We start from the raw sequence: 19,857 nt of genomic DNA, 5'->3' as shown, positions 1-19,857 counted from the left end.
AGCTTGATGTAAAGAATATAAATGTAACAAATAAATGTAACTGTAACAAATGTAACAAAAAAATGGTGTTCTTTTAATTTATCCCCCCTAAAAAAACTGAAAAATATTCTCAGCTCTTTTCAACATTAATAATAATAATAATAATAATAATAATAATAATAATAATAATAATAATGATAATTATGATAATAATAAGAATGTAAGGGTTACATTCTTTCTTGTAACTCCTCCCTCTCAGTGACACAGATGACTGAGAGGCTCATAGATACAGACGGTTGGTCTGGGAACGCCCCCGGGAACGCCTCGTCACAAGATGTGAATTTAGCCCGTGGGGGAATACATTGCCTTGGCGACAATTGAAATAAACGGGTTCAATCACGCCAAAGAGTTGCTGGGTCGTTTTCTGTACCTCCAATAAACTAACAAATTATGAATTGAAGTTCTACACCCTTCCTAATGAACATACAGAGCCGGAAAGAATTACAAAATGGCTACAAGCAATAAATTGTGAGGATGATCAAGAGAAGTTGTGGAATCCCAAGACTAAGCATGTGTATCATCACAGGCAGGCTATATTAACATCGTGTTCATTATTAACGTTATCAAAACTGTGTAAGGTTGTTTCAGAAAGTGGCATGCATATATAATTAGCCTTATCATTCTACCTGAAGCAAAACTATGTAACGTTAGCCTAGTGTCGAACATAAACCCACTTAAAAAAGCATGTGGACACGTAACAACTTTTAAGTTTTGTGTCAGAACTTTTACACTTTCATTCATAAATTCACCCCGTCTGTGTTTGCGAAACGATTGAATCGTGGAATCCAGTCAAAAATAGAACTTGCTGTATGTGGCAGGGGGGGCGTGGTTTAGCGAAGTTTGCAGCGGGAGAGAGGATCAGGAGACGAGCGGTAAGTGAGTGGTTTGGGCAGAAATTATTATCACCTGTTTCTTGTTCTAGTAATTGGCGTGGAGCACCTACTAACTCTCTCTCCCCTTCTCTCTCTCCCCCTTCTCTCTCTCGCCCTGTCCCTCTCCCTAGGTCCCGTCCACCTGGCCCTCCTCGTGTCCCGCCCCGGGGGCGGAGCGGGACAGACCAAGGCCGCTTCGCGTATACAAGGGCCCCGCCCAGGGGGGCGGGCCTCGGGGCTGCGGGAGGGGACAGTAATTCCGTCTCTCTGCTCTCTCCACGCCAATTCCCCTCTCCACTCCCTGCCATTGGGGCGGCGGGTAGGTCTGGGCTGGCCTGTTGGCGTTGCGGGGACCCGGAGCATTTCGTGGACAGGTGTCCAGTGATGGAGGTGGAGATGATGGTCCGGGTCCCGGATGACCCACGGGCCACCCCCGGTCAGGCTGGCGAGTACCAAATTCCCGTGAGTATCAAGGGGGGCACATACCCGGCCTTGGTGGATTCAGGATGCAACCAAACCTCAATCCATCAAAGCCTGGTTCAACCGGGGGCATTGGATACAAGCCGCGTGGTTAAGGTGCGGTGTGTACACGGGGATGTGGTGGAATATCCGGTCGTCCCAATTTTGATTCAATTTCGGGGACAAAAACATAGTGTGGAGGTGGCGGTTAGTCCCCACCTCCGGCATTACGTAATTTTGGGGACGAATTGGCCCGCGTTTACAGTCTTATTGGGGTCGTTATGTGCGGATGTCTCTTGGGGAAATACGGCACGGAAGGGGACCGCGCGGGTCCAGGTGGGGGAAACTGAGCCAGGACCGCTGAGGCCGGCTTCAGGGGAACCGAGTGGAATCGGGAGACTAATTCTCTCGGACCACGATGACTTTCCCCTGGAGCAGTCTCAGGATGAGACGCTAAAACATGCGTTCCAGCAGGTCCGCACCATCGATGGCCAGCCTCTCCGACCAGCCCTTCCGCTCTCCTATCCCTATTTTGCCATTTTAAAAGACCGGTTGTATCGAGTGACCCAAGACGCTCAGACAAAAGTAAATACAACCCAGTTGTTAGTTCCAAAGAGCCGCAGGGAAATGCTTTTCCATGCGGCTCATTCTAATCCTATGGCGGGCCATTTGGGACAGGCAGCCACACTAAATCGCCTCATGACCCGATTCTTCTGGCCGGGCATTCATGACAACGTGCGCAGGTGGTGCACGTCTTGTCCGGAATGTCAGTTGGTGAACCCACCGGCCGCCCCAAAAGCGCCGTTGCGCCCTCTCCCATTAAGGCAGGCCCCCTTCGGAAGAATTGGTATGGACCTCATCGGGCCATTAGAGCGATCGGCACGAGGAAATCGCTTTGCATTAGTCATAGTTGATTATGCAACACGATATCCTGAAGCAGTGGCCCTCCGCAACATTTCCGCTAAAAGTGTTGCGGATGCCCTGTTTCGTCTTATCTCCCGGGTGGGGGTTCCGAAAGAAATCCTTACTGATCAAGGCACGGCGTTTATGTCACGTACGCTACGCGAACTATACGGATTGTTGGGCATTAAGTCGATTCGAACAAGCGTCTATCACCCACAAACGGACGGCCTGGTCGAACGATTTAATCGCACTCTTAAATCCATGATCCGTAAGTTCGTTCAGGAAGACGCCAAAAATTGGGATAGGTGGCTAGAGCCCTTGTTATTCGCTGTGCGAGAGGTCCCACAAGCCTCCACGGGGTTTTCCCCCTTCGAGCTTCTCTATGGACGCCAGCCCCGGGGGGTGCTGGACGTTCTGAGAGAAACTTGGGAAGAGGGACCATCTCAGGGCCAAAACGAAATTCAATACGTACTGGACTTGAGAACAAAACTCCACACATTGGGGCGGCTATCAAGGGAGAATTTGTTACAAGCCCAGGACCGCCAGAGTCGGCTGTATAACAGGGGAACTAGCTTACGCAAATTTGCACCGGGAGAGAAAGTACTTGTATTACTCCCAACGTCGAGCTCTAAATTATTGGCTAAGTGGCAGGGGCCATTTGAGGTCGCACGCCAAGTCGGGGATCTCGATTATGAGGTAATACGGTCCAATAGGAACGGGGCGCATCAGGTTTACCATCTCAATCTCCTTAAAAAATGGAATGAGGCGGAATCAGTGATGTTGGCAACGTTGATTGGGGGGGAGGATGATCTCGGGCCAGAGGCGAATCTCAAACCACAATCCCTCGCCCTGGCTCCAGGTGGAGATCATCTCTCGCCGTGCCAACTCACTGATTTAACAAAGTTACAGGCAGATTTTGCCGATGTCTTTTCGCCCCTACCGGGCCGCACTAACCTAATTCAGCACCATATCGAGACCGAGCCGGGCGTGGTAGTTCGCAGCCGGCCGTATCGCTTACCTGAGCACAAGAAAAAAGTAGTTCAGGCTGAATTAGGCGCTATGCTTGACATGGGGGTAATAGAAGAATCCAACAGTAACTGGGCGAGCCCGATAGTTTTAGTTCCGAAAACGGACTGCTCAGTCCGGTTCTGTGTGGATTATAGCAAGGTGAATGCTGTGTCGAAGTTCGACGCGTATCCAATGCCGCGGGTTGACGAGTTGCTTGATTGGTTAGGCACGGCTCGCTTTTATTCGACATTGGACTTAACGAAGGGTTATTGGCAGATCCCCTTGTCTCCATTATCCCGAGAAAAAACAGCTTTCACAACGCCGTTTGGTTTACACCAATTTGTTACCCTTCCCTTTGGCTTGTTCGGGGCGCCTGCAACCTTTCAGCGCCTCATGGATAGAATCTTGCGGCCCCATGCGGCATATGCGGCTGCCTACCTGGATGATATCATTATATTCAGTAATGATTGGCAGCGGCATATGCAGCATCTGAGGGCTGTTCTGAGGTCGCTGAGAGGAGCGGGCCTCACGGCCAACCCAAAGAAGTGTGCGATTGGGCGAGTGGAAGTAAGGTATCTGGGCTTCCACTTGGGGCATGGACAGGTGCGTCCCCAAATTGATAAGACAGCCGCTATTGCGACCTGCCCACGTCCCAAGACCAAAAAGGAGGTGAGGCAGTTCTTGGGGCTGGCGGGATATTATAGGCGGTTTATTCCTAATTATTCGGACCTCACCAGCCCCTTGACTGACCTCACTAAAAAGGAGGTGCCAGATACGGTCCAGTGGACGGAGCCGTGTCAGCAGGCTTTTACCCAGGTCAAGGATGCTCTATGTGGCGGGCCGTTATTACACTCTCCTGACTTTTCTCTCCCTTTTCTGTTGCAGACAGACGCGTCGGACAGGGGGCTAGGGGCGGTCCTGTCCCAGGAGATAGAGGGGGAGGAACGGCCGGTGCTGTACATTAGCCGCAAGATCTCAAAGAGAGAGGCTAAGTACAGCACCATTGAAAAAGAATGCCTGGCCATCAGGTGGGCCGTCCTCACCCTCCGCTATTATCTCCTGGGACGGGAGTTCACCCTCTGTTCGCTTGAAGCACCTAGTGAACGCAGCAAAATAGAAGTCACCATATGGTGTTTGAAAACGTTTGTTTAATTTCAGTAAATAAATATACGTCAGCAGTCCAGCCTCACAACACTGTATAAAGCAGAACGTCACGGGATTTGGCTATTTTTGAATGAATACATCTATATTAGGGCTGTAAAATGAATCAAATATCGATATGGACTAGTGTATATGAATATTAAAGTTAAAAGAGACTACAATTGTTCTACGTGTCTCTGGGAATGAGTGCTCAATATGTGCATTTTGCCATTCAAATACACATGATGTTCGCAGTGTTTCCCACGCTGACTCCGCTCTCGTTACGCCCCCAGCTATGACTAGATGCCGACTGTATCTATTATGCAGCTCATTATACAGCTCATTATGCAGGCCTTTGTCTTCTCAGGTGTAAATCACAATGATATTCATGGTAGTTGACGCCTACTCACATATGACTTTTACCAACAAAAAGTGTCTTAGAAATTTTAAATCAATATATTGTTTTCTGTGAGTGAGTAAACAAGATGATTTTCACATCATTTAGAAAGAAAAATTCTAGGCTATAAGCTCCAGTTTTCAAAAATCCCGGGAACCATTGTTCCCATGTGTTTTTTTTTTTTTTTTGCCTTATTCAAGTGTTTTAACATTTTTAGTTTATCACTAACCACGCATAACATTTTTTTTCTCAAAAACACAATCATGTACATAAACGCTGATCACATATTATTATAGCCCAGTTTGTGCTGATTACAGTAAGAATAGACTTTACCCATTTATATATTTATAAGAAACTGAAAAAAGCACAAATGTCAGGGCATAACAAAACTTCTCCAGGCCCCAAAAGTATCCTTAGAATCCAGAGGGTTAATAAAAATCTATTTTTTTTCCTCAAAATATATTTGAATTGTTTTGTCAAAGCCCCCCCACCCCCCATATCAAGGTTTGTGTCGTACCGTGGGTCAAAAATCGTGATAAGAACCGAATAGTGGGTTTGGTGTTACAGCCCTAATATATATATATATATATATATATATATATATATAAAATTTTTTTTTTTTCCTCTGTTCTAATGAAAGCCTGTGTGTTTAAGTTAGTTTAACATGATCAATCTAAATATATGTGAAAATAATGTTTACAGGGCACCTCAAGATCCAAGTTCATCTGAATTAAAACACAAAATATATAGCTTACAACACATGTGAATACACACCCCCAAAAACATCAAGAGAACAGAGGAAGTGAGGGTATCTTGAGAATGGGCTCCATGTATAGACGGATGAGTCAGGGGGCATTAGACACCAGGTGACCGAGCATGCGGGCACTCTGTTCTTTGTTTCGGCCCACACCACTATGTTCCAACTCAGTAAGGATCTGGAAGGGGATTTATTGTATTGGACAGTACCACAAATTTGATATTAGTCAGTTTTGTAACTTCAGACACATTCATAACATACTGTATGTGTGACATAATATATGTTGTACAATAAAACAAATGAAAGTGAACTCTTCTATTGATAGGGTAGCAGCACAATGTAAAGGTTTCCATGCAATATGCATAGGTACACGTTGCTAGTCAACAGAAAAAAGGCTGACCAGAGCTGCAGTGAAACAAAAGAGCAGCTATTTCAGCAGAAAAATATTTATTGACTGCCACCTGTTGGTAGCTGAGAAAAACAGCTATAGCGTCTCATAACAATTTTTCAGTGTACAGATTATGTACAGTATGCACAGTATGAAGTCTACATAAACATACAAAATAATGTGTGGAATGCTGTAGTCCACAATGCATCATCTGACCTTTTTTATTACCTATTTAACTACAACTTTGTGGATTCAATAAGTATCTTACTATGGTCATAGTCTGTCTAAAGAAAAAAGATGCAATAGCTTTGTCTCCAACTTAAATATTGATGTAATTTGCCCTGCTATCTAGATCTATCTATCTATCTATCTATCTATCTATCTATCTATCTATCTATCTATCTATCTATCTATCTATCTATCTATCTATCTATCTATCTATTGTCATCTCTATCTGTCATCTCAACAAAGATTGCTAATGGTTCTGAGATCTAAATTGAGGACTGACCAAATTGTGTAATAGTCTCCCTTAGTCTGAATTTAAAAGTGTATTTAAGTTAAAACCTATCAGAAAGTACCTTCAAAGTATCTTGGAGAAGTGAGGTGTCCAAGTCACATCATCTAACTATTGGGGTGCCTCAGGGCTCAGTTCTTGGACCACTTATCTTCTCTGTCTACATGGCATCATTAGGTTCTGTCATTCAGAAACATGGCTTTTCATACCACTTCTATGCTGATGATACTCTACTCTACCTCTCATTCCATCCTGATGATCCGACGGTAGCTACTCGCATCTCAGCTCATCTCAACAGACATTTCTTCCAGGATGAAGGACCATCACCTTCAACTCAACCTTGCCAAGACAGAACAGCTTATGGATCCATCAAATCCATCGTTTCATCACAAGTTAGGCACATCAACCATAAATCCTTGAAAAACAGCCAGAAACCTTGGAGTATGATTGATGATCAGATGACTTTCTCAGACCACATTGCTAAAACTATCCGGTCCTGCAGATTTACTTTATTTAACATCAAGAAGTTCAGGCCCTTTCTTTCAGAACATGCTGCACAACTCCTTGTTCAAGCTCTTGTTCTGTCCAGGCTGGACTAATAAATGCTCTCTTGGCAGGTCTTCCAGCCAGTTCTATCAAACCTTTACAATTAATCCAGAACGCAGCAGCAAGGTTAATGTTTAATTAGCCGAAAAGAATATATGTCACACCTCTGTTTAGCAATTTGCACTGGCTACCAATAGCTGCTCGCATAAATTTCAAGGCATTGATGTTTGCCTACAAAACCACCACTGGCTCTGCACCCATTAAGCTAAATTCATTACTTCAGACTTATGTGCCCTCTAGAAGTTTGCATTCTGCAAGTGAACGTTGCTTGACTGTGCCATCCCAAAGAAGCACAAAGTCACTTTTACGGACTTTTAAATTAAATGTTCCCTCCTGGTGGAATGACCTCCCCAACTCAATCCGAGCAGCTGAGTCCTTAGCCATCTTCAAGAATCAGCTTAAAACACATCTCTTCCATCTTTATTTGACCCTCTAATTTTACCTCTAACCTCTAGCACTCACTATTCTATTTCTATTCTTTTAATATATATATATATATATATATATATATATATATATATATATATATATATATATATATATATATATATATATATATACCTTTCTAATCTTTTTGTATTCTATTTTCTTTTCATTTATTATACAATTATATAAAAAAAGAACTCTATCACTAGCCTCTTCTGCATTCTTGGGTCTGGATTATCGCATCTTCCTCTTTCCAATAGATTTTCTATGGGGTTAAGGTAAGGAGAGTTTGCTGGCCAATTAAGAACAGAGAAACCATAGTCCTTAAACAGGGTATATACAGAACATCTTAAGTTGAATTTAATACCTTTCACTACATTTTTTAATACCTCCAAAATATGTTTTAATACCAGCACAACTTCAAGCTGCAGCTGTAGTGGCAAAAATTAAATATATTTCCAAATGGAATAACATATTGCATCAAAATTTAACGAGGTCACTATAACTTAACATCAACACTGAACTCAAAAACTACCCACAGAGATAAGAATAGAAATAAAGACAGAAGAGGAAGGAGACATCTTCTTCATAGATCATTAGTCAGTAAGCCTGATGTGTGAGCAAATATTGATTACATTGATAATTGCAAAAATGTTTGTATTACAAGTTTTCTAAAATCTTATGGTTAATATGCAAACTAGGCACCATTTAATGAAATATGCGCTAATTTGCATAAATGTCTAGTACAAAAATCTGAACACTGCATGAAGTCAAGTTCTTGTTAAATTTTTTGACATATTAGAGTCAGATTTTTTTACTAAGGGAATTCTGTTTATCTCTTTTTGTCTGACTTCGAGAACCACTGTAGGTCTCCAGACTAATGTTTGCCGACACCATCACCAGTGTCAATGCACCTGAAAGTAAAGCACCTTAATCGCACATGTACATCTCGGAGATGTATATTTAATGTCTGCATTTACATATGCAAGATGTATTTTTAAGAGTGCTTGTTCATCTTCAGTACGTCTCTAAGATGTTTCCTGTCAAGATGTCAAATAGACATTTATTAGAATCCATGTAAAACTAATTCGACTACGTTTATCAGATTACACAGCAGATGATTCCTAGATCTTTAGCAGACGTCTTTACAGATGTAATAAATATGTTATTGTAATAAATATATTACATTTACATTACATTATATTACAATTGCATCAGATATATTAAATCTGATAAAATTTACTTTTATTACTGCCATTCATAATTTCTAAATATAATTTAATGAATACAAAAATATATAGGCTATATTAGGGAGTGGAAATTTCATACCTCATCAGATGACGTTTATTACTTTATACTACTTTTTAATGCCCTTAATTTCGGCTAATTTCATTTACTACCTTTTACAACCCAGCGGACACCCTGTTTAATCAGGTACTGGAAGCTTTGGCACTCTGTGCAGGTGCAAGTCCTGCTGGAATATGAAATCTGCATTTCCATAAAGTTGGTCAGCAGCAGGAAGCATGAAGTGCTCTAAAACTTCCTGGTATTTGGCTGCGTTGACCTTGGACCTCAGAAAACACTAGACCAACACCAGCCGATGACATGGCACCGCAAACCATCACGGACTGTGGAAACTTTACACTGGATGAAAGTGGCTTCATTACTTTTCCCATGCCATCAAGTGAAAATACTTGAAAAAATCTTATGGGAACCTGAATTGTAGGAATTATTAATAATAATAATAATAATATACTGAACATTGTTCATACTGTTTCAGTAGTTTTTAAACAATCAATAAATTGTTTAAAGCTGTATGGGTCAACAGCTTAACTGTGGTAAAAAAAAAAAAAACAATTCCCCCTTGTGGCTTAGATCTTACATTTTTGCTGGTCTATGGTGTTTGTACTTGAGCTGTGTGCTAACAAAGTTTGGATTTGAATGGTTGCAGGTTCTTACTTGTGTTCAAAGTCTTTAGGTGGCAGTGCAGTTTTGATGATCTCCAGGATCTTGCTAAGGTAGGGGTGAATTTCGGCCTTAACAGCAAACACCAGCAACCCCAACACTTGAAATGCTGCCATTCTCTCCTTTTCCTTTTTTAGGCAGACCAGCAGATGCCCCATGGTGTCCTGTAAATACTGATCTGAGGGCAAAATAAAAATGTTTAATATATAGCCAATCAATACAGCAAAAACTGAAGCCAAAAAAGAGGCTAATATTGGCAGATGATGTATTTGAAAACTTAAGCAATAATTAAAAATATCTGAATGTCACTGAACTGGTAACATATAGAGCATCACAGTTCCGCCCACACCTGGTGCCGGAAGAAAAAATTCAATGCAATTTCTGCATTGACATTTGGGGTATAAGCCATAAAAACGTAACCATACATGGTAGACTTGAAACCAGCTACGGCTGTACTAAGCGATAGTATGCTCATATAAACGTAAAAGGATCATGGGGCACTAACCTTGTTTAGAGATAAATGCCTTTTATTCGCGATGTCCTGGCTAAGTACTTCATTACCCACAATCCCACAATCCCACAGTGATGCATCTGATTGGTGGAGCTCGTGTAACCGTCTGGTTAAACCCCGCGAAGACTGAAGATCATTAATAAAAAAATTAAATAAAATAAAAACCTGTGTTGCGTTTTTGTACGGTAGACTTATCAGTGCAATCATGATCTCCATGGCTGCCATGAGAAAATTCACTGGAGGAAAAAGTCAATGGGAGAAATGAATGGGAAATTTACTTCCGGCACCAGAGCTCTCTCGGGCTGTGGGCGGGACTGTGATGCTCTATATAATAACTGAAATAGTTAAATATCAGCTTTGGAAGTAAGGCTGGAATGTAATCACAAGTCAGTGTACCAGTAAAAGTGTGAGTCTGGAAGGCAGCAAGTCGGGGCAGTAGGTTTAGGATAGCGTCAGCAAGGAGGGATAGCCAAGCGACCAGTAAGCACCTCAGGGTGACCTGGCCGGACATCCAGGAAATTCCTTGCAGTGCCATGCCGGGCCTGATGACCAAGTCTCCTTCTCACAACGCAGGTACTGACCAGTTTGGAAGGTGAAAACAGAGCATCGAGAAGAAAGCCCCTTTCTTTCTGCCTGATATCTGCCAGGTTCACCCACAGATGTCTCTCCATTACCACCATGGGTGCCATAGAACTGCCCATGGCAGGGGGAGCCTGCTTTGTAGCATGGAGAGAGAGATGTGGTGCGGCCCAGCACAGCTACCTGATCAGGGGAAAGGCCCTCGCCTTTATCCAGGTCTTTCAGCAGGTCAGTCTGATACGCTTGAAGCACCACCATCATGTGCATGCTGCTGCATATGCCTTGCCATTTAAGCAAGATGTATCCTGAAGGGGCTTAGATGGCAAGGAGGGAAATTTAAGAGAGGACGTCTACCCCACAGAGAGATAGCTAGACGAGAGATAGCTAGCGTCTCTTCTACAGGGGGCATCCACTCTTAGCCACTTTCGTGCATCGTTTCGATGTTGGCATAACTTGTATGTTGAAAATCAATGGATGCAGGAAGAAAACGGTCTCTTCTATTCCTTTTCAATCTCTTTATGGAGATCAGGCAGAAATGGAAGACTCACCTGAGCTGGAGGGCTATGGTCGGAAAGATAACACTCGTCGAGATGACCTCACGGCATCACCTTGCCAGCGCGCTTCCATGGCCAACTTTGCCCTGGCTCGATCCATAACCTCCAATAGCTCTACATACTGCAGGGCAAGAGGATTGTGAAGGCTCAGCCTCAGCTTCTTCGCCATCACTGGACATCTTCTGCTCTTCCTGGGCCGAACCCAGCAGAGCACTAGCCTCTGTATCGGAAAGTGTTAAAAGATATAACATCATTGTCTCTCGTCCACCGCCAACAAGCGCGAAAGGGAAAGTCTCTAAACTCCTCAGCCAGATCCACTTGTGATCTCCACAAGCTCATTCTCTTCCTTGCCTCAGCAGCGGCGGATTCTGAACCGCAGGAAGCAGATGGTTGCCCCTCTTTCCTTGAAAAGAGAGACAAATGAGAAAGTAGCTTTTTCATTGAAAAAAATAAATAAAAATAATAATAATAATAATAATAATATATTTATATATATATATATATATATATATATATATATAAAATGCAATGATAGTCAACAGCTTTTATGACTGTAAAGAAAACTACATAAAATAATTTAATATTTAAGTTTTTTTTTTCCTCATTCTGTGATGTGAATCCATGCCAGATCACAAAAAGTTTCAAACACTTGACCTAAGTTATGAAATAACTTAATAACTTAAGAGTTTTGTCAAAAACATGACAATTGTTCTCCTTGTTTGACAACAGGTTTGTAAACAGGCTCAAACCCATGCAAAACCCATGCATACGTTCTACTGAGGTAAATTTTCATTATACAGACTGATTTATTCATATGTTCGACACATATGCTGCACTGCCCTGGTTATGCAGTCAGAGGTGTGTGCGGCTTGAAATTGCACTCCGATTGGTGTAGGACATGGCCATCCTTATTCATGCCTTTCTTTTTAGCCAGAGTCTCATCAAAACCCCTCACGGCTTCCTCAATTTTTTGTAGTTTATGACAACAAAACGCATGTAATGTGTGAGGGCCCATACCCATAATAAACACAGGCACACATATTCAAAGCTGCAGTCCGTACGTTTTACCTGTTTGTCGCCATCTCTGTTTGAAAACCTGCAATTGCAGCTGTGTGCGGAATTATCTTCCTTGCTGGGTTATGTGCTGGCACGGCTGTAGCATGGATTAATCTAATGTTTTGATGAGTATGTGTGGCAGTCAGTCACTGCACCGGTGTGGATATTTACTGCAGTGGCGAAGCTAAGGGTTGGCCCGGGTGGGCAATGGTTGTGTATACTGTATATGCTTTAAAATATACTTAACGTGAGTTTTCATGGTCAATTACAGGCAGTTTATTAATTTTCCATCTTTCTATAGGTGCTTACCATATACTTGTCAAAATAATGATTGGTCAGTTTCTGTTAGTCCCACCCACAATTATGTTAACTATGTGAGGACGCGCATGTTTGAAAATAGTGAAAAAAATGCAACCAGACCAGCGGGTGATGGATTTATAAATTAAAAACTTCTGAGCCAAACGTGTTTAAAGCATCATATTACCATAGTTACAGTGTTTGACTCGCTAAACAGATGCATTCTTTGTGTAAAGTAAAGAAAAAATAAACATTGTGCTAGATACTCTTCTCCACAACAAACTGCATATTTGCAGCTGCGCTCATTTCTAAAGTTCTCGATATTTACTCTCCTTTAAATGCGAACAGAGACAGTTGATTATGAGATAATCTGTGAAGCCACATCATCTAAGAAGGTAATGCTCTGCATACAGTAAACTTTAGTTAATATTTGTCAATGCATTAACTAACATTAACAATGAGAAATACATTTGTTGACTGATAAAATTTCAACGTTTCTTTATTAGCTCAGGTACTGTTAACATATAAAACTTAGTTTTAATAATGTATTAGTAAATGCTGAAATTAAAATTAATTTATTCAGTGCTTTAGTAGTATTGTGTATTGAATATTTGTGCTGTATTTTCTGTTGACATAAGATATGCAGTTTTCAAATGCTACACTTTGCCCACCCAGTTTTATGTAGGGCCACTCATTTAAATATTTCAGGCCTTGCCCCTGATTAACTATACTTCATAAACACAGATTCTATCTTACATCTTGAAATATATGACGCAAATAAGATTTTTTCCCTGCATAGTGTCATCCAACCACGTAAGCAACAAGTCTACCACATTTGTTCTGACCAACTCAGGAAAAAAGCATTACAATATATCATGCTACCAAATGGAGATGAAGTGTGATAATCGATTAGACATCAAACTGTGCAAATTATTATTAATGTTCAACTTTATTCTCAACATTAACAACATCAGCATTATGTGGCTATGTGTATAGTGTGTATCAGCATTTAATTTCAGTTTCTGTACAGTCTAATCTCTAATTGTCATACCATTCGACCTTCATATTAAGCAATTCTTTTAACCCAAAAAGCAAATTACGTTCCCTTCAAACTGGTTGTCTTTAAAATACAGATCTTGTGTAATCCCAAGCCATATGTAATCAGGAGCACATTTAAAAACTACCATATCATTTAATTTCATTCACATGTGTTTCATAAACACATAATCCTTTCTGGATTACAATCTGCCATCAAAATGATACAAATGTATTATTCTAGCTGCTGTGAGAAAAGGCTATAAATGATATTCCACCTGCAGGATCCTCACATACTATAGCCTAGTAACCGGGACAACTTCTTTATGTTTACAGATGTGACGTAATGACGCAGTGCCAATGCTTTAATTTCCTGTGGAAACCTACCCAATACTACTCAAATTAGAAAATATTATTATAAGCTTATCAATGTGAATCGGGCTAAAGTAAGGCGATAGTTTTGAACACTGGCTGGTTATGTACTTGCTCAAAAGGTGATTCAATTCTGACCTTGTACCACTGTGGTTTCTGCATCTCTTTCGTAGTGAGGATCAGACCGGCTCTGAGTGCAGATACTGCTCCCTCACGGATCGGCTGTTTGGAGTCCCACACAGCATTGAAAATGTTGTCAAAAAATGGCTGCACCTGCTGGAAGAAGAATGTGAGTGTGCTAACAACGAGCTCTCATAAAACCAGCACCGAAAACAAAAACACAATGGAAAGGTGGTTCAGTTCACATTAGACAGAAAAGAGCAAAGAGCACACTGAAGAACTGTAAAGGAAGCTAAAAGCCACCAGTAACAGACAGTCAAGTGTAACAGTCTAATACAAGGTTTACAGTGGGTAAAAAAAGTATTGAACACATCACCATTTTTCCCGTTAAATATATTTCTAAATGTGCTGTTGACATGACATTTTCACCAGATGTACAATACAAGTAATCCATACAAACAAAGAAAACAAAACAATTCTATGTAAAACAATTCTCAATTTCTACGTTTAGAAATAAAGTTTTGCGTAATGAAATGGAATGACACAGGGAAAAAGTATTGAACTACTGAAATTTATATAATCCTTTGTACAAAAGCCTTTGGTAATGACAGCTGGTCATTCTTTCTTCTGTTCCACTGTTTGGAAAAAATTATATGCAATTTCGCTGGATACCACCCACTGTTTGGTTATTAACATTCTTCAAAATATTTTCTTTTTTGTTCAAGAGAAGAAAGAAATTGACAAAGGTTTAGAACAAACTAAATGGTGACAAAAGTTTCATTTTAGGAAATATGGCCCAAGAAAAAAAAAAAATTTTAATTGGAATTTCAATCTGTTTGCTTGTAGTTCACCATGATAATATAATATGCAGTTTTTCTACGCACCGCTGCATGCCGTCTGCCCTTATTCCTGTCTGCTCCCAGGCATTCTAGAGCTCTCTTCACCTCAAACTCCACATACTCTGCAGTGAAGGTGTCTCCAGCCATAGACAGGTGACCGATTGTCATAGAAGCCATCTCCATGACCAGTCACTGGTGGAAATCAGGTTCTGCATGTAGTTGGCAAAATGGCTGATACGGGTGGCCTTTCCTCCTTCCACACCAATCAAGCTCACTGGAAAAACAGTCATAACTTAAAAAACAATTCAAACAAAGCAATGCAACAGTGAAAGTTTAAGTCAGAAGTTAAAAACAATGCACACTCAACATGACTCTTCCCAACAGTTTATATTTACAGTATGTGTACTTTAATGTAATGCTTTCAAGTGATTACAAAAATTCAGTTAAACACTGTAAATTACATGCTAAATGAATCAATTACAACTAATCAATTACAAATGATCACGTGTTGTTCTTTACTAGGAAAAAAAAAACAAAACACAAATATAGATAATTTGAAGACTGATATCACATTCTTCTGCACAATCTGACTTTGCTGCAGCCTGGAATTGAACTACTGGTTTCGTCTGGTCAGAGGAGAACTGGCCCCCCAACTGAGCCTGGTTTCTCTCAAGGTTTTTTCTCCATTCTGTCACTGATGGAGTTTTGGTTCATTGCGGCTGTCGCCTCTGGCTTGCTTAATTGGGGACACTTCATTTAAAGTGATTTCATTGACTTGATTGCAGATACTATTTAAACTGAACTGAGATGGATGATGACATCATTGACTATTTTACTATTTAATGCTATTCAGTTGTGTTGTTACAATCTGTATTGTTAAAAGAGCTATATAAATAAAGGTGACTTGACTTGACATAGTTGCCACTACAAGCAGTGTAAACCTGGACTGATTGCGGACTTGCAAATACATATTCTGCATCTCCTTGTATTTATAATGTTTTTAATGATCGAATCACAAGTGGTCAGCACTAAATGCAGATGGAAACAGGATCTAAAACATTTTGTGATCAGATCACTGAAACCATCAGTGTCAAGTCAAGTCAAGTCCCCTTTATTTATATAGCGCTTTAAACAAAATACATTGCGTCAAAGCGACTGAACAACATTCATTTGGAAAACAGTGTGTCAATAATGCAAAATGACAGTTAAAGGTAATTCATCATTGAATTCAGTGATGTCATCATCTCAGTTCAAATAGGATTTTTGCAATCAAGTCAACGATATCACTGTAAATGAAATGACCCCAACTAAGCAAACGAAGTGTCAATATTTTAGATCTGTGTTAAACGTTTTATATTGATATATTTTATATTTAATATATTTACATTTATTCATTTAATGTATTCAGTGAAGTCGATGCAGTTTTATTTAACATTTGATAATAATTACATTATCTATGAATTTCTATAGTATTTCTTTCCTGAATATTACTTTTGGATCTACCTAAAAATAATTGTTTATTTGATTTGTATCTTTGTTTGTTCTTACTGTATTCAATCGTGCTATTTTTTGTAAACTGTTTTATTTGTTTTTTAATTACTTTTGGTTTTTAATAAGGTTTGAACTTTATATAGTTAGGCTTTAGTCATGTTTTGTTTTAAAACTGAAGTTGTGATTATGAAATTTCATTGGTATCTAAAATGCTGGTGTCATAACCGAATACAAGGTTACACTCTTGGAAATAAAGGTGCTTCACAATGCCATAGAAGAACCTTTTTGTCTAAATGATTCCATAAAGAACCTTTAAAATATAAAGAAGCTTTCTTTTTCACAAAAGGTTTTTTGTGGCGAAAGAAGGTTATTCAGATCATAAAAAGGTGAGAAAGAGATGGTTCTTTGTGGAACAAAAAATGAAAAAAACTTTATAATTAAGAGTGTACAAAAGTCAATACCAACTGAAACAGTAAAAATCTGAATTGCTGGACAAGGCTAGCAGAATAGTGCTCATATAGTACTAAATCATCCTACTTAAATACTACTTTTCTAAGTTTGATGAACTTCAGGCAGTATTCCTGTTTGCAGTACTTGCAGTACATCCACAAAAGTGTGTGTGTGGTCATGAGGTTTCGCTTCCATTATTCTAGTGTTTTTCTGTAAACATGTTTCCTTTTTTCTTTATTAGAACAAACTGCAGGACAAATAACTTGATCGTCTGTAGTAACACAAGTGTGGTAACAAGATATTAAATTTAGGCAAAAATCAATATATAGAAATTACTCTGTCAAAGTAATGCTTTTGACTCTCCCAATGAAGCTTAATATAATTGCAAATCCTTGTATCAAAAATCTAAGTAGTACAGTTTACCTCTCTTAGTTCTGTGGTAACATAATGCTGGAGGTCTTTGGCAGCTTTTGGCCTGTGTATCTTAATTTCGACTCTTAAGGCCACTCACAAACTGCTGCAGGACTGTAGCAGTGCCAGACATGCTGACGGCTGGGACGCAGCTGCCTGTAGATATGCCTGCGATTCAAACACCCTGTCATATGAGAAACAACTTTGTTAAGGGGATGCAAAAAATAGATCTTAATGTCCAGACTACAATAAACATATTGTACTAACCAATGCTGTTTGAGGTGACACTTCTGAAATTAAGAAACTGTTTTTTGTTAAGTATCCCTTTATTTAGAAAAACTTGAATTTAACAAAATATGGCAACAGTGTACCACAATGGAAAATGGCAAAAAAAAGTAGTTTTTCTATTAAATTATGATTTTCTTTTCTATTAAAATGGTAATTTATTTTAGATATTGATAATATTTTCATACTTGGAACTCATGCAAACCAAAAGTAAGTAGGTTCCTATCATATAAACCTTATAAATGTTACTTAAAAGTATTATAATAATGCTTGCAAACGGACAAAAAAAAAAAAAAAAAAAACAAAAACAAAAAAAAACTTTCCAACAACAAAAACAAATATTTTTGAAAGTACTTTATACAAGTTAAGTAAAAATATGGTAGTTTGGAACATGCACTAATATGTAGGAAACATAAAATACAGGTATTACAATAGGCAGCTCCCTGAAGTAAAGTGTGTGTTTTCCCAGTCCATCCATGTGCACCTGTCTCAATCCAACTCATGACATTTCATGACATCCCGTGAAACTGCAAAAAGCAGTTCCTTTCAAATGTGATGCAAAGGTGCAAGTCACATTTGCTGCACTTCATGCACGATCCCCCTGCAGTCTTTCTTCTCCATGACAGGCCAACTCTGCACTCGTCTGATTGGCCTTTCCATAAAAATATTGCTGTATTCATTTTCTGAAAAGAAGACACAATTTTCTTATTTATACATAAATGCAACTATACTACAATAAACACTTCAAATCAATAAATGTAATAATTTTATTGATGCTACTATCTATAAAAAATCCCAGTGGGGAAATACATTACTGCAATTCCACTGTGGTACAGTGATGCCATATGGCAATGCACCTATTTTTCCATAGTGCTACAGAGTTGCCAAATGGCAGCCTTGATATTTTCTTAATTTTAAGTAAAACTATGTTAGACAAACTTGATTTGTGAATGAAAATATCTAATTTACTTACCAAAGATGTTACAAAAAAATCCCCCTTGAGAAAAGATGTTTAGTTTATTAAATTAGGCTAATAGAGCAATTTCTGAAGCACTTCAACAGGTGTCTTCTGTGTCAGAATGACAGTGGGAAAAGGAGTTTTGTAGGGACATTCAGTTGTCATGGCAACTTCATACCATAGAGGGTTAAAGTAGAACAAACCATCAAAAAAATTGTGAAGTGGGAGTTTTCTGTTATTCTGTTTTGTATAACCTAATAGTGATAATACCATTTTACATGTAAATGTGCTGAAGCCAGAATACACAGAATATGTACAATACTGTCACCAAGCATCTAAAGACCCACCTCCATCTATCTGAATGACAATGTTCCCCCAAACCGTTAAATACGTGTCAATTCATGAAATTACACACTGTCATTATTGGACAGAGTCAATAAACTGCTCACACTATAGCAAAGATCATTCAGGGAAATGGCTACAGTAAAAGTTATTAGCTCAGATCTTCACTACTACACAGCAACATTAACATTGAATAGATAAATATACAAATGAAGTAGCTTACAATGATTAGTGATCCATACTTCCAAGTTGTGTTTAATCTAGGATTCAATCTACAAACTTTCTACAAACAAAGGCAATTTTTTCATCATTAATGAATGCTCACCCGTTTTCAACTCTGATCGACAGATAGGTTGGTTAGTTAGTTATTTAGGTGCAACCTACAACTATCGTCGGGTTATTTTAGCAAGTGATTGTGAACAGCTTACGTCATATCAAACAGAACATTTAAATGTATTACGTGTATTTTGAAAAGCAGTAATAAAAATGTACTTGTGTAAAAGGTTTCCATCTAGATGTAACGCACTCGTAAACTGAAAACACAGAATGCTGGCTCAACATGAGGGATGTCTCCTCCACCAATAAACAATCACTTGACTGCAGAGTTTAACCAATCATTCGTACAGACGGAAGCATTTCAAGCCGGAAAGAAACATGGGGTAAATTCCAATTCTCATACGAGTAATACGCTACTGTCTATGGTAATACGTACTAAGATTGCGTATAAAACCGGTTATGGCGTAGAAATACAATAAGATAGTGTTTGAATGATGAAATAAGCAAATGTCTTTTGTTTTAGATCTGGCTCTAAAAAGACTAAAATAATGATGGAATATCATTATTTTAGTCTTTTTACAGAACACATAAAATCCAGCAAAAAAAAAAAAAAAAACGCCAAATTGGCATACAAACCAGAGATTTGAACATATTCAGTTGGTTATAGAACCCCAAATAAATTATTAAAAAAAAAAAAAAAAACACTGGATAGAAGCAACAGCTCAAAAAATAAATTAGAATGTCATATGTCCCAAAACAACATAACGATAAACATAAATTGGTCAATATCAACAAAGAAAAACTATA

At 39.2% G+C, this 19,857-nt stretch overlaps 1 long non-coding RNA gene across 1 annotated transcript; it reads right to left on the bottom strand.

Annotated features, from left to right (window-relative positions):
* Nucleotides 1-10,233: 10,233 nt before the first annotated feature.
* Nucleotides 10,234-19,574, bottom strand: LOC113107856 (uncharacterized). Its single transcript, XR_003292715.1, has 6 exons — nt 18,448-19,574; nt 17,905-18,157; nt 17,202-17,373; nt 14,883-15,111; nt 14,017-14,154; nt 10,234-11,521 (listed from the first exon to the last, which is right to left on the bottom strand). It is a non-coding gene; the product is annotated as an uncharacterized LOC113107856 (long non-coding RNA).
* Between the last annotated feature and the right edge of the window lie 283 nt (nt 19,575-19,857).

The sequence above is a fragment of the Carassius auratus genome, chromosome 8 (assembly GCF_003368295.1).
Source record: "Carassius auratus strain Wakin chromosome 8, ASM336829v1, whole genome shotgun sequence".
In the NCBI taxonomy this organism is placed as follows: Eukaryota; Metazoa; Chordata; class Actinopteri; order Cypriniformes; family Cyprinidae; genus Carassius; species Carassius auratus.
Note: the sequence above shows the minus strand (reverse complement) of the source record. Positions and strands in the feature narration are given on the sequence as shown.